The following is a 14,860-nucleotide window of genomic DNA, read 5'->3' on the forward strand; positions in this document are numbered from 1 at the left end:
GGCAGGGGTTTATTTTTGGAAGGTTTAATAATGTCCGTGGTGCGCCTGTCGCTCATTCAAAATACAGACCCTTTATTTGTATTCATAGGCAGGATTAAATATAAAACTGGCCTGGCTCCAGCTGGCTCTTGCACCAAACGTCTTTGACACCAGCATCGTCCAAGGCTGTAAAGTCCAGGTGGCAGTTTTACAGCTCCTGTAAATGAATCGCAGACCTGGACAGCCCTTTCTGGGTCTGATCTCCCTCTGCCCAAGTGGTCACTGCAGCCTCATGTAAATGTGGCCACAGCACACACCACGATGGGGTGGCTGGGCCATGATGGTGTCCCAGCACCACTGTGGCTGCTCTGAGGTGACCTGAGGCACAAGTCTCAGCTGGTGGCCTGGTTGGGGGCCTGGTTCTCCTACCTGGAGAGAAAAAGCCAGATGGAAGCATCCCAGGGCAGAGAGCAGAGAAGGGTGTCCCCTGGGGAGGCTGTGGACGGGGCTGAGTGGACAGAGGCAGCCTGGGGATGCTGTTCATGGCCTCTGAAAGTGAGTTTGGGTGGAGATTGAGCCCCCAGAGTCCAGAAAGGGCTCTCTCTGCTGCAGGGATCTGGATGAACAGCTTTGGACCTACTTTGACATGGTCTGGAATGGCTTTATACCTCCAGGAATTTCTCAGTTTGCTTTGTTTATTTGAACAAAACCCCTCAAATCTGAACACTAATCCAGCTCCTACCAGCAGCCTGGTGATTAGAGGAGCTGCTGCCCCAGGCTCAGGGTCTCTCCTGGGCAGCAAAGCTCTCCAAACATCTTGAAACAAATGTCAAACTATTAGTGGAGGCTTGTGTGGTGCAGGGAATTGCAAAAGCGCTGTTTGGAGAGGTCTGGGGGGAGGGTGGATGGGACATTTAGCACTGGGAAGGTGGCAGATGGCTAGATTGGCAAATCATCAAGATGCCAGCAGAGCCACAAAGGAGGGGAGCACGTCCTGCTAACCTGCAGGGGTGGGACAATGCAGAGAGACCCTTAGGTCAGGTACAGACAGGCGAGGGGAGCACAGTCCTGCAGGGCGGGGTTGGAGGTGTTCAGCCAGCCCAGCTTTTCCAGAGCCCTCTGATCTCTGTGCCAAGGAGTGATTCTTTACAGGGTGCCTAGGGAAAGCAACTGCATTATTTTCCTCCAGCATTTGGATGCCAGGAATGCAACAAGCCCCTGCTCTGCTGCATTTTCAGGCCTCCCCTCTTCTCCCATGGCTAAGGGCACACATGCACTAGAAAGCATAAAGGGTTTGGCTTTGACCAACTTCAATAAAGCATGGAAGGGGGGAAGATAGATGGGCGCAGATGGGAGAAAACGCTTTCGGGAGAGACTGCTTGAGAAAGGCAAACGGAGGATGTTAAAGCTCTGAGCACCCATGCACAAATGGCTTGAAAAATTGACTCCATTTCCCCCCTACCCCCACCAAGTGTCTTTTCACTGGTCCGCCGTAGTTCAGGGTCACCTGAGTCCAAAGCTTCATGCCCTCAAACCATGAGGGTACACTCCACAAACCACAGCGCAGGGCCTGGGAATAACACAACCCACTTGAATGAAGAAATCTGAAAAAAAATAATATGTATGCTGCACCACAATTACAGGTAGAGAAGGTATTTGAGGTGGTTAGTAAACATGTCAAAAAATAAATACAGCTATTCAGTCAGCAAACAGCTGCATGATTATAACCAGGAAAATCTACCCCAGCCAAAAACCAGCTGAGACCCAACAACATGCGCTTATTAAGGAGTGGTATTTTTTTTTGTGTGCGCATTTTTTGGAAGGAGGTTGAAAATATTCTGCCCACTCTTTATTTTAGGAAGGTGAAATGTCCCTGGTGGATTTCAAAAGCCAACCTCTTGGGTATGTGTTCTCCATGCCAAGACACTGAGTCACGAAGAGATCGGAGGAAGCTGTTGGAAGTCCAGACAGGGGATAAAACAGCTGTAATTGAGGAGCCAGCTCAGCTCCGTCTGCTAATAACCACACAGCCCTTCCCTGCCCTCAGCCTTTGAGCTGAGGTCTTTGCTCTCTGCCACTTTCACAGGCTCCCTGGTTATTGCTTGGGGTCAAACTTGTCCACACCTATTCCATTCTGAATGACTGCTTGTGTCCCAGCCAAGCCTGGGGTCAGGCAGTGTGCCTGCAGGCTGGGGAGCACTGTCCTTCCTGTGTTTTTCCCAACGGGAGCTGACAGCCCCAGGCACGTCTGCAGGACCCTTGGGCTTGCAGGGACACATTGCTGCTCTCCAAGCTTCAGTTTAATGTGTTTGTCCACCCTGGCACATCATGTGTTGTAGCAGCGTGGGACACGTCTCCGGTCACTGTCTGGCCTTTTTCTTTGGGGCACATGGGGTTGTTGGTGCCTCTTGAGGGCTCTCAGAATGAAGGGACTCTGTGATCCATAGGGATCATGGGGCAGGGTGGTACATAGCACGTGTGGGGTCTAGATGTGGGAAGGTCCCAGGCTGTTTGCCCAAGGAGGTTTCTGCCTCTGCCTGCTGGTGTTTACACCACGATGGTGGAGCAGGGACAAGAGGAAAGGTGCTCTGGCTGCTCCTGAGCTGCGGCAGCTCCTCGCCTGATATGTTTCATGGCTGCTGATTCCATCCAGAGTGTGAGGCGCAGGCATGATGCTCCTTCTGCCTCAGCTCCAGAGGAGGGTGGGAAGGGTGGCCAGGGACAGGAGCCTTGGGACCCCCAACAAGTAACTCTGATGTGTCTCATGGGTCAGAGCGTTGGCTGAAAGTGCAAGCCATGTTTAGAAGAATGATCTTCATGGCCCAGTTCAGAAACTGAGCTGAATTTCCCTGCTATGAGTGTCCCGTCAAAAGAGCTTCAAGCCCCCTGCCTCCTGGAAAGAGCCCTGGAGGTCCCACCTGGACTGAGCAGAGGAAGGAATATGGAGGAGGTGGAGATGAGGCAGGACAAGGTGCAATAGGTAGATAGAGATGAAAGGTGTTAAAGGACAGTGAGGAGAGAAGGTAGGAGCAGGGGCAGAGAGAGGAACAGGGGGAGCAGTGAAGGGATAGAGAAAGGGGTTCTTATTTCCAAGGGAAGATGAGTCAGGGAAGGGAGGTAGGAAGCAAAGGAAAATCTGAGAAGGAATGGAGAAGCAGAGGAAATGACTAAATTAGCCTGGGGGGATTTGCTCAGTGGGGCCCCTGGTTGGGCAGCTCTCAGTGTGGAGGGGGTTGCCAGGTGCTGCTCGGCAGGGATTTGAGTCACAGCAGATTTCACCACGTCTGGGCAATGTCCTGGGCTGCAGCCGGGAAGCGCCAAGGGCAAAATTGTCCATGGCCAGTGCCGCTGTCCTCTGCCCAGCCGGTGGGCTCACGCTTTGCAAGAACAAGGAGCTGCTTTGGGAACAGTCTGACTCAGGAATCCCGTTTTATTCTCCCCCCCTTTGTTTTGCTGTTCTCTCCCCCCTCCTCCTTTTTCTTTGTCTGCTAATGCACAGCAGATGGGAGGAAATGCCATTTTAAATGCCACAGCATCCTGATGAAATGCGATGGGTTATGGCAATCTCGGATGAATCATGGGATTGTTTTGTGTACACGGCCCTGCTGCTGCTCAGCCTCGCTTGGGCAGCTCTCTGCCTCCAGCCTTGCAAGTACACTGAGGATTGTTCAGGCATCCCCACCAGCCTGGTGGCAGGTGCCCTCCCAGACCTGGGTGTCCAAGTCACATTCATTAATGTCACCAGCTGCATTTCTGGAGGCCAAACCAAGTCCATGACACTTTACCAGTGGTGAAACCAGCATTTAGTTTTGAAATATCTGCTCCACATTGCCTTTGGGGACTTCAGGGGTGATAAATGATACTCAGTTCTCATGTTATGTTCATAGGATTTTTGCACAAGGTGGAAGAATGAGATCGAGGGAGCCTGACCTGGTGAATCACAGCCTTCCCCAGCATCTCCAGCTTAGCCCTTGGCCCCTCTGGAAAGCTGTGTTTCCACACCTGCCTCCTCCTTGGCCCCACAGCCAGGATGGACCCACAGAGCCAAAGCTGAGGTCTGTGATGTGGCCGCTTGCTGTCGAAGCTTTGCTTGGGGTGATCAGATCATTTCCCCTAAGCTATGAGGCAGGCATCGAATAATATTGACTCACTCTCTGGCAGCTTGCTGCCAGATGAGAAGGAGCAGCTCAGAAGTGAAAAGAAAAATATTAAAAATATATATATACACATATCCCAACAGCTCCATCACTGGAACTCAGAGTGACCTAGCCCTTTTAGTTTCAAACTAATTAATTGGAGGGAAAAAAGTTACTTCTAAGCTTGCGGAATATAAAGCAGCCTTTTAAATTTGGTAGCTGAAAGAACAGATTTGAGAACTCCAACGAGCAGAAGACCTGACATTAACATTTCGTTGCAATATGCTTAACAACCTCGATTGGAAGTGTCTCTCTGGCTGTGTCTCACTGCCTGTGTGTCTGCTGGCGTGGCAGTTATTCAGCGCTGGCACTGAACATCAAGTAGCATTAAACCATTTAATTTCTCTTTTTTTGGGGGAGTAGATCCAATATACATCAATGCAGAGAGCAGAAGGGCTGTTATTATTAATCAGCCCCCAGCCCAGCCCTGCTTTCCCGCAGGCTCTTGCTCTCCTTTGTAAGCCTATCCCTGTTAAAAGGCCTGGCAGCCTTGCGTGCAGCACGGCCAACACCAACAGCCTCAACAGCTCTGCTGTGTTGATCCAGGACTCAGCAGCTCTACCTGGGAGGAGAGGGAAGGGGCTGTGTTTGCCTTCATGAAGCCAGGGATCTGGGTTATTATTTTTCTCCCATCAGGCATCCTTTGCTGCTCTAACTGGAGTCCAAAGGTGTGCAGCAGGAAAAGGAGGGGAAGGAGGCAGCAGGGGGAGGAAGGGGCTGCTCGTGCTGGGGTCATGCTGTGGACCTGTGCTGTGGTTTGTGTCCTTCCAGCATCCTGAGCTTCCTCAGCTCCATTCTGACCAGAGCAAAACTCTTACTCCTGGTGAAGAGCCACAATATGAGACTGAGAAAGGATAAAAACCCCCTTATTTTTCAGCAGTGAGCTGCCGCACTGCTGTGGCTGTATCCTATTACTTCGCCTCAGGATGGCTGGCTCTTGCTTGTGCTCCCACCAGACCAGCAGCACTTGTCCCCCCAGCCTGGCGGCCTCAGCCCCACAGTCCCTGGCCATAATCACCATCTGTGGTTTGCTCTGAATTCCCTGCTGTGTAGAGTCTGGGAGGCTGGGAAAGAGAAGAAAGCTTGCTGGGAAAGCTCAGCAGGATGGGTCACCCAGGGGAGGATCACTGTGAGGAACATCACTGTGCAGCAGCATGTCCCCCCACCCTCCCTGTGGCATCATCCTGGTGTGGGCACAGCCATGTGCCAGCAGTGGGGATGCAACAATCTGAAAACAGGGTAAAAAAGAGAGAAAAAAAGGTAAGAATTTAGGCTTCTCTTTCTGAGGGTTTCTGCTTTGCTCATTAGCATCCCTTCCTGGTCCCCTTGTGCCTCAGTGTGGCTGCTGGGCACGAGAGAGTGCCATTAATGGGCTCTTGATGTGTGTTTATTTCGTTTAGCACATCCTGAGTGCCGTGGTGAGAGCTTCAGAGACGTTCATTACGCTGATTGCTTTCCCTGCTTATGAAGATGGAAAAAGCCACAGTGGTTAAGGGAGTGGAGTGGACAGATGCCAGATGCATTAGTGCTCTGGGCAGTCACGGAGGGCCCCTTCCTTAGGAGTTTTGCCTCAGGAGAAGGAGAGTTGAGAAGAACCCGGCTTCCCTGGGACCTGCACTCATTGACCAAGTGGCTGTGGGTTGAGGGGAGACCCCACAAGGGATAGGAGACCCCACAAGGGACATGACACCCTGCAAGGGTCTACCCTGCTCTGGCAGGGCTCAGTCTGAAGGTAGGGGAGACCTGTGTGAGCACATCCAGCATGAGCCGTGCCTCGTGTCACAGTGTTGCCAGCCCTTCCTGATGCTTGTGCCATGAGCAGCCAGGGGTGGCCAGGGCAATGGTCCTGCTCACAGCATCCTCATCCTCTAAAAGTGTGAGTGCTGAGCCAGCCTGACTGGTTGCAGCCAAACCCTCTGACTCTGCCCAGGACAGGCAGCCACAGAAGGGTTGGCGGGTCACCCAGCACGACCTCTGCTCTCTGTCAGCACAAGCTCTGCATGTTCCCTGCCAGACAAGGAGGTGGGCAGGATGGAAAGCTTGTGCTCCTGGTACCCAAACCCATCTGCCCCTGGGCTTCCCAGGTGAACTGTGAAGCACTTTGCCTCTGCTCAAGTGGGACACAACCCCATGCTAGCTCCAAGCACATTCTCCAGATTGATATAACTTCGATGTACCAGAAAAAACTCAGCTTTAAGGCAGGAGCAACATGTACACATGTGCTTGTGAAAAAGTAACATGTGGGGGGATCAGATTTGGTCCTGCACTGATGGGGACAGCCAAGATGGGCTTCTGCAGCAACATTAGTCCCTGTTCTCCAAGCCCTGCTGAGGGGGTATCATGGCCAGAGATGCCCATTTATCTGTGTATGACAGCAATACGCAAGAATCACAAACAGATTTTTGCCTTATCTTGCTTGAGGGTTGTTGCAGTACAAGGATTTATTTTGGCTTTTCTGCCAAAAAAATGTGTGCAGAGATTCCACCAAAGCACATATATATATGTTTCTCTTGGAAACAGAAGAAAACCATTATCCGAAAAAGCCCTGCACTGTTATTAATCTCTGGGGTTTTATCCAAGTTTCATTAGGAATCTGGACATACTTGAAATGGCTTTCAGATAAAGCTGAATGAATCTCTCTCTGTCTCAGAGGCTGGTGCAGCTTAATTTCCTAGCTGAGATTTGGGTGGGTTGGGAATTGGGTAGGAGATTTTCAGCCACCTAAACCGGGAAGGAGGGAGTGCCTTAAAGCAACCCGATCTGAATGACTCGCAGGCACTTTCCATGGCTTGCCAGGAGCGTAGGGTGAGCAGGGATGTCTTGGTGGAGGGAAGCTCTTCCTTGAACTTGAAATTGCATTGGAGACTCCTGACTCATGGGGCAGGAGAGCTGGGAGAGCCAGTCCTCCAGGGGTGGACAGCCTCCCCTAATCCCTGGGAGCAAAAGGCCAAAGCACGGATGCTGGAGTAAGGAGGATGCTGAAGGCACTCTCCTGCCTTCCCTGGACCAGGGGTCCTGGATGTGGCCACCTCAAAGCCACGGCAAGCCTTCCAGCCCGTGTAAGCCACAAGAGGGTGACAAAGTGCCATCCTGTGCTGTGGTGGCCCTGGACAAACCCAAAGGTGTCCCAGGCTGGCAGACGACAGCAATCCACTTTGGAGGGCAACCAGAGGCTCTTGGAAAGTCCTTGATGAAGTCCTGGATGGGAAAGAGGGCTGGCTGGAAATGGGATGCTGGTACTGAGGAGCTGGGGACTTTTTATTCCACCTAGCTTTAGTTAGCATCGGTGCTGGCATCAGCAAACTATTTTTGCTGCCAAAAGAGGAGGGGGAAAAACTCCCCAAAATTGCTGTAGCAGGCAGGGAGAGAAACCTTGCCCTTGCTCCCTGTTGGTGGTCTAATGTGAAACCCATATTTTTGAGTAATTTTGGAAAAACAGAGAGCAGCTCCATGTCTGTCTTTTGTGCTCTTGGAGAGCTCATGGCCAGCCAAACCTGCACCTCCCAGTGCTCCAAACATGCCGGGGCTTAGAGACATGGCTTGGTGGAGGAGCCACCCAAACTCACACAAGGTTGGGATGGAGGCAGCTTGGTGGCACTGGAAAGGATGCTCCAGGAGCATCTGTGCCACCTGAGAGTGGCACTGACAAGGAAAGATGCTCCTGTTCCTGTTCTTTCTGCCTGGGATGTCCCCAAGGTGCCCGTGTGTGGTCACCCTGCATATGTCACGCCTCACAGGCTGCAGCCATCTCTATGTCTTAGGCCATGTATTGATGGTTGTCTTTTGGCCCTATGGGGACTCTGTTGCAGATCCCAATCCTTATAAGCCTCCCTGGGGAGAAACAGTGGTCCCTTCTGCCTCCTCTCTCCCTCTGAGACTGTAGCATCGCCCGTGGTGTGGTGTGGACAGGAACTCGCAGGATGATCTTTGCAATTCTGCTTCTAGAAGGACAACCCGTGCTTCTGAGCAGCTGCCCGAGGCACTGTCCAAGAGAGAAGACTGAAGTGCTCTGGGAGGTTTCCAAGTGGGAGTCTCATCCTCCCTCTCTCCCAGGAGGCCGGGGCAGCGGGTGTGGGCTCGACGGCATCTCCGGCCGGGAGCACCAGCCAGCTCCCTTGTAACTTCATCTGGGCTGGGATGGGAAGAGCCCGCAGTGCAGCAGACAGGAGGGTGGCTCTGCCAGCCTCTGATCTTATCTGCTGCTGAGAGTGGCTGGTGCGGGCTGGCCCTGCCTCCTGGGAAGGTTGGGCTGCCTGGCCGGAGAGCTGAGCAACATTTTCCCACAGAGCGTGGATTTGTTTTACCCCTCTCGCTGTTGCAGGAGTGCACATATGGATATTGGGATGTATATTTGTAAATCCCCTCACTTCTATCTGTTGTTTATGCTGTTATTGGTAAAAGGACAAGGGAACAAAGGAGTGATTGCCCCCTAAGTGCTTCGGGAGGCGCCTGTGTGGAAGGGACATGGGGTGATGTGAACGAGGGTGTGTGCCTGGGTAACACAGGCTTTTTTTGGCAGCTGCAACTTGTTCACTGAGTTTACACTCCAAGGAGATTCTTCTCTGTTCTCTTTAAATACTAGAAGTAATTAGAAGCTGCTTATGAGTAATTGCTTGGACTAAACAGTCTGGTTTCATTTAAGTGGTCGGTATGAAATGCCTGATGGTTTGGTAGGGAAAAAAGTAAGAAAGACTCCTTCTCTTTTAGGCTCCTAGGAGCTGCCATGGGGTTAAATCCTGCCTTTCCTCACCCATCTAGGACTGTGAAGCCCTCCCAGAGGGAGGTGGGAGAGAACATTTTCTCCCTTGAGAAGGGAGGGGAAGGTGGAAGAGGGACTGGTTATGCCAAAACTAATGGGGCCGGGGTTTTTCAGTGAGAAACAGCTGATCCCACTCTTACCTCCAGAGCAACATGCAGGAACGTTTTCTGCCACTCCCCAAGGCAGAACTGTGAAAGCCTAAAGCCAATGTTAATGACCAGCTTGCAACACGCTGGATTTTACAGACCTCAGTGAAAATCGTGACAATAAATCTGCCTCAGGCTCCAGTCGTTAAGTTGTCCTCAATACCACAAAAATCCCTGCAGATTTTGTGTTTACTTTGGCCCTGCAAATGCCGTGCTCTGTTACAGTGTTAATGGCAAGAGAGATTTTCGGGGCCTTGGACGCAGCGGCGCTGGTTTGGATGAGCCGGCGGCGGGGAGCGGATGGAGGGAACGGGCTCCGTTTGGTGCATTCAGCACATTTTATCAGCTTATCCGATCCGTAGGCAGATGAAACAGTGCAAGTCAGGCAGGGTGAGAAGAGATTTCCCAACAGGGTAAGCAGGCATTTGGAGGCAGGAGGAGTGTGGGAACTGCAAGGGAGAGGAAGGTTTGGGACCTGGGGCTGGGGAAGGCTCTGTTCCCTTCTCCTGGCAGAGAGGTCGCCCTGAGGGGCAGGACCATGTGTATGGCATCCCCTTGCACAACTCTGTGCTTACCCCACTCCTTGTGCTGGAGGCACATCCTGATGCATCCCAGAGACCATCCTGGAGATGTGATGCTGAGGAGCTGGACCAGGGCTGACCTGCGCAGCCGTTCCCGTGTTATCCGTGCATCCCTGGGCTCTGGTCACCTAGCAACTGTGCATCACATCGCACGGCAGCCTTAAATAAATGGTGTGCAGCAGGACCGTGAACCCTGCCGGGCCCCACATCCGCATCCCACTGCTGCAGCCTCGACTCTGGCAGCTCTGCAGAGTCTGTCATGTGCTGCCAGGGCAGCTATATAATCCATGCTCATGCTTTCCCCTTCCCAAATCCCCTCCATCATCCTGGATTTAAGCCAGTCCTGTGGCACTGTGGTACACTGGGAGCTGCTTTCAGCATATTTGAGAATCAACTTCTCCCAGGGCGGGATCCCTGCCTTGACTTGGATCATGGGACTGAGCTACATCCCCTGTTTTCATTTCGCTTGGTGTTTAGGGGAGCTGAATATGGGTTATACCTTTCCATTTATAGTTTTAGCAAAGCATGATTGGATTTTGTTCCAATCATTTTTTATCTTGACTAAAATGTCGGTTTTGAAGACCTATTATTAGCAATTTTTTGTATAGCTTCTGGATTACTGCAGATAATCATGAATCACCCTCTGCAGTATTGATATAGGTACTTTAAGCCTCCCAACAACCACCCTGTAAGTTATGCCCGCGATTACGAGCCAAAAACCCTCAATGGTAACTGGTGGGCTTGGAATATGGGGATGGTGCTCCAGATCCAGTGTCTGCAGAGCACATTTCTCCACCATCCTTGTGTGTGCGAGGAGTCCTGGTGCACATGCTGTGGTTCAGCTCCAGCTCCCAGCTCCAGCCTAGGACTTTGCTTCCAGCCCCTTCCAGCCCCTTCCCTACATTTGTCCTGCTTGGTGCCCATGTTGCCTTACATGGTCTCCCAGTGCTGGATTTGGTGCTTTCTGTTTGGGAAACTGCATCTCTTTGCTTGATCTGGTGGTTTTACTGGTGCCTGGTGGGCAGCTGCCTGCACTGGAGTGAACACAGCTCACCCTGACCCACGGCTCCAGGAGGAGGCTGCTCCAGGCCCCTCTGCTTTGGAATGAAGTTATTTGCACCCATCATAGAGTCTTAGAATCATTAAGTTTGGAAAAGCCCTTTGAGATCATCACATCCAACCATTAACCCAGAACTGACAGTTTCACTCCTAAGCCATGTCTCTAAGCACCAAATCTACATGTTGTTTCAACACTTCCAGGGATGGTGATTCCACCACTTCCCTGGGCAGCCTGTTTCAATGCTTGACTACTCTTTCAGTGAAGAAATTTTTCTCAACATCCGATCTAAGCCTCCCCTGGCACAATCTCACCCTGCAGAGTTTGTCTGCAAATGCCATGTGCTGCCTCTGAGGAATCACTCCTGGAGTTTTCTGTTCGAGTGAAATACTCCAGTGTTCTCCTCAGTAAATTCAGCTGAGGGAAACTGGTTTTTATTCTCATTATTCTGCTCTGTTTCCCATTCAGGAGGGAGGAATCCAAGCTCCAAAGTTTAATCCTAGATTTCTCTGCTGACAGAGCTCACTGCACAGCCAGGAAAGGAAGCTCTGCTCAACTTTGGGCACGACTGATACAGCAGCATGGTTGTGCTGGACCTCTTCTCTGCTACTTTAAGGTCCAGAGGTCAAACAGGTGTCCAGGTTTAAACCAAGACCTTCTGGTTTGACTCCTCTTGGGAAGCCGTAGCAGCAATGAGGCTGGTGTGTTACAAACCCAGGTTGAAGGGGAATGTGGGTGCTCAGCGTTCAAAGCTCCATTCCCTCGTATCTTGCTTTCCACCCTGCTGCAATGTCTGTGGGCACCCTGGGCCTTCGAAGAAACTTCAAAGGAGGCAGCACACCCTCTTCTGTTAGCACTGAAGACTGATGAATAACAGAGTGGACCCACCCACTTGTACTTTAATCTGCAATGTTCTATGGAAATTAAGCCTTTCTCTTACAAGAACACAATTTGTGCTCTTGGCATCCTGGGCGAGAAAGAGCTCTCATCTCCTGCTGGATTATTGATACCTTTTGTATTAAGTAACACAGTGTCTAGCTGGGCTATTTGCCTGTTCTGAACCGCTCCCCAGACAGCGCTCAACAGCACAGAGACCTTTTGAAAGGGTGAGAGCGGGAGCTTCCAGCGCCTGTGCCCAGGGCTTGCTGCTGCCTGCAGGGATGGGGTGGGCAGAGAGGAGCTGCGGGGTCTGGCCGCACGTGCTCCCTGCCCTCTTCCTGCTGCAGCAGCGCGGCTGTGACCAGCCTTGACATAAAACCCTTTGAAGTGCCCCTCCTGAGCTTTCCGCCTTCCTCTCCTGCCAGGGTGGAAAACAACCTTTGGTGCTGGGGAGCAGCAGCATCTCTACCATGGTCCCCCAGGGTGCTGAGAAAACACGTCCTGGATAAACAGGCGTTCATTTGCCTGAAGGGGGCACAGGTGCGAGCCCGGCTGGCACGGGCAGGTGTGTTTTGCTTGTGCTGAAGTGGGGTTATAAACAAGCAGGGCGCTGAGGCCATCCTGTCCTGCCCTGCTGTGAGCTCAGCAATGAGAAAGGGCTCCTTGTCTAGGGCAGGCACCTGAGCCAAGCCAGGGAGTGCTGGGCTTCATCCTCCTCGTCCTCCATGCCTTGGCTCGGGGCAGCGAGCAGAGCTCCGGGTGGGCAGCCTGCCCACCGGCCGTCGCATCTCCTGCCAGTCCAAACCCACCGGCTGCCTTTGAAGAGGTTGCACCTGAAAGGGGAGATGGAATTTGAGGGCAGGCAGGAGCCAGGAGGCTGCCCAGCCCTGGGGGAGGATGGCCAGTCCCTTGCTGTGCTGTGGCTTGGGAGGAGAGCCAGGACCCTGGTGGGGCATTAGGAGAACATGGAGGGGCTGGGGCTGCTCCCATGGACCCAGGAGTTTGCTGGGTCCCTGGATTCCTGATGGCCATGGCTGCTCCAGGAGGGAAGCGTGTTCAGGGGCTCCACCAGAGGTGCCAGGTTGCAGCCTGGAGTGGCTTTGGGATGGAGAGACATTTGCCAGGCAGCTGCTGGGACGAATTGCTCTTTCTTTCCCCAGCCTGGGTGAGGCTGAAAGTGATGCCAGCATCTTGCATACTTTGAGGATTGAGGAGTTTCTGTGTCTCCCATGATAAATCGTGTCAGGAATGAAGGTGGGGGAGTCCAAAATCAATAAGCTGGGGAAGCCAGTGTCAGGGTCACATGGCAGTGCTGCCAGAAACCAGCTATGCTAAATGCTTAAATCCTTCCTTCCGCTGCCTTGGGACCTTCTCCTCTGCTTCAAAGAGAGCCCTTGGAGGCCAGGGAACTGCTGACTCTTTTTTTATATGTTTTTTTTTTAGCAAAGCTCGGCCATTCTGGAAGGTGTGTTGGGGCCAAAGTCCACCCTAGGAGCCTGAGCCATGAGAGCCTGACAGGACCAGGCTGTGCCCATGTGCTCTCTATTTTCCCATCAAACTCTGCCACACCTGGGCAGGTTCCTCATCTCCAGCCTGTCCTGCCTGCAAAGCCACACTTGAGTTGCTTCCCCTTTCACCCTCTCAGAAACCTGTGGGGATCCACATCTCAATGCATCCCTAGTTCACAGCGAAGGGGATTCTCCATCCAGACTGCCAAGCCACTGTGTGAGCCCTGAGGCTCTGCCGTGAAGCTCCAGCGGGGAGCACCTCTCTTCAGGCGTGGATTTTGGGCTTGAGAAGAGGGAGCAGGGCGAGGAGGGAGAGCACCCAGGCGACGTGGAAAGCTTGCCATAAGGCATGGGAAGAAGGGAGCAGTGCCAAACCCATGGGCTCCTCTCCAGCTCTTCAAAGCAAATCGTTAGAGACATGAGAGAAGGCGGCGGCGAGCTGCAGTTTCCCAGAAGGTGGAGAAAGGCAAGGGAAAGAATATTATGTGAAGGAAGGGAAGCTGATGGACTGAAGCCTCCTGAATGAAAGGGAAGGAAGAAAACAAACACGAGCAGGAAGGCGTAGAAGTCATTTCACAGGAGAATTTGCAGAATCATTGAGATGTATCATCACAGTGACCAAAACCAGAAGAATAATTCCTTACCCTAAGAGGAACTTTTCTTATTCAGGGCTTTTATTTCCTATTTTGCTGGTACTGCAGGACCAGGAGACGAGGAAGGGAAGAAGCAGTGTTTTGATGGGGAGCAAACCCTGGCCAAGCCCAACATGTGTTGTTAGAGGCTATGGTTTACATTAGAAAAGACTCTAATACTGTGCTACAGCTTCCAAGTGCATTTTGATGGTGATGATTATTTTCAACTGCGCAAATGGTGTGAAATACAGGCAGGGTATTGAAAAAAAGACCATTCAGCTTCTAGAAAAGCCAGATCCCCTGTCAGAGGGACAGCTGAGGCTCTCCTCTCTGCCCCATAACATGCTACTGGTGGCTTTGGCATCGTGTGCCACGGCTGCTGCTGCTGCACCGCAGCTCCTCGTCCTTTCAGCAATGATCAGGGTTGCATAACCAGGAACTGATGCAGATTTGCTGTTTTCTCCTCCTCTGGCTCCAGCTTCCAGAGAGTGAATTATGGTGTGTTCAAAAACCTCTGTTCCCCCAACCCAAACCCTATCCCTGTAATCTGGTTGAGGTCTCAGCACAGCAGTTGCCACTAGAAAATTGGTTTCTATCCACAGGATCCATGTGGCCAGATGCAGAGAGGTGCTGGGCTCCGTGTGGGAAAAATGAGGTCCTAGAGCGGGAAAGTAGAATATGGGGGGCTGGTGGGGGAGGAGGCAGGTCCTGGCGCTGCCTGGCAGAAATGCTTCTTGCCTGCAATGCACCAGGGAGGGAAGATGGTCCTTGGGGATATCCCTGGAGGGAAAGACACTGGGGAGCAAAGAGTGCTCATGACAGGGAGAAGTCCAGGACAGGACCATTCACCAGGCTGAGGGTATGATGTCCAGGACTACCTGGAGGCTCCCAAAGTCAATGGAGAGGCACCCACCTCCAGCCTCATCCTCTCCTGGGCTTGGGACTGGCGACGCCTCCAGCCTCTTTCCTTCACCACAAATTACCTGGCCAACCCCTTCTCTCAGCCTTTTCCCCCCTTTCTAGACAAAACACCTTTCCCCATTCCTGGGACTGCTCTCTTCTTCTCCAGACTTGCCTAGGCTCTTTCATCATGCCAATAAAAGAGTAAATGCATCACACGTTG

This window comes from Corvus cornix, chromosome 13 (assembly GCF_000738735.6).
Source record: "Corvus cornix cornix isolate S_Up_H32 chromosome 13, ASM73873v5, whole genome shotgun sequence".
Classification (NCBI taxonomy): domain Eukaryota; kingdom Metazoa; phylum Chordata; class Aves; order Passeriformes; family Corvidae; genus Corvus; species Corvus cornix.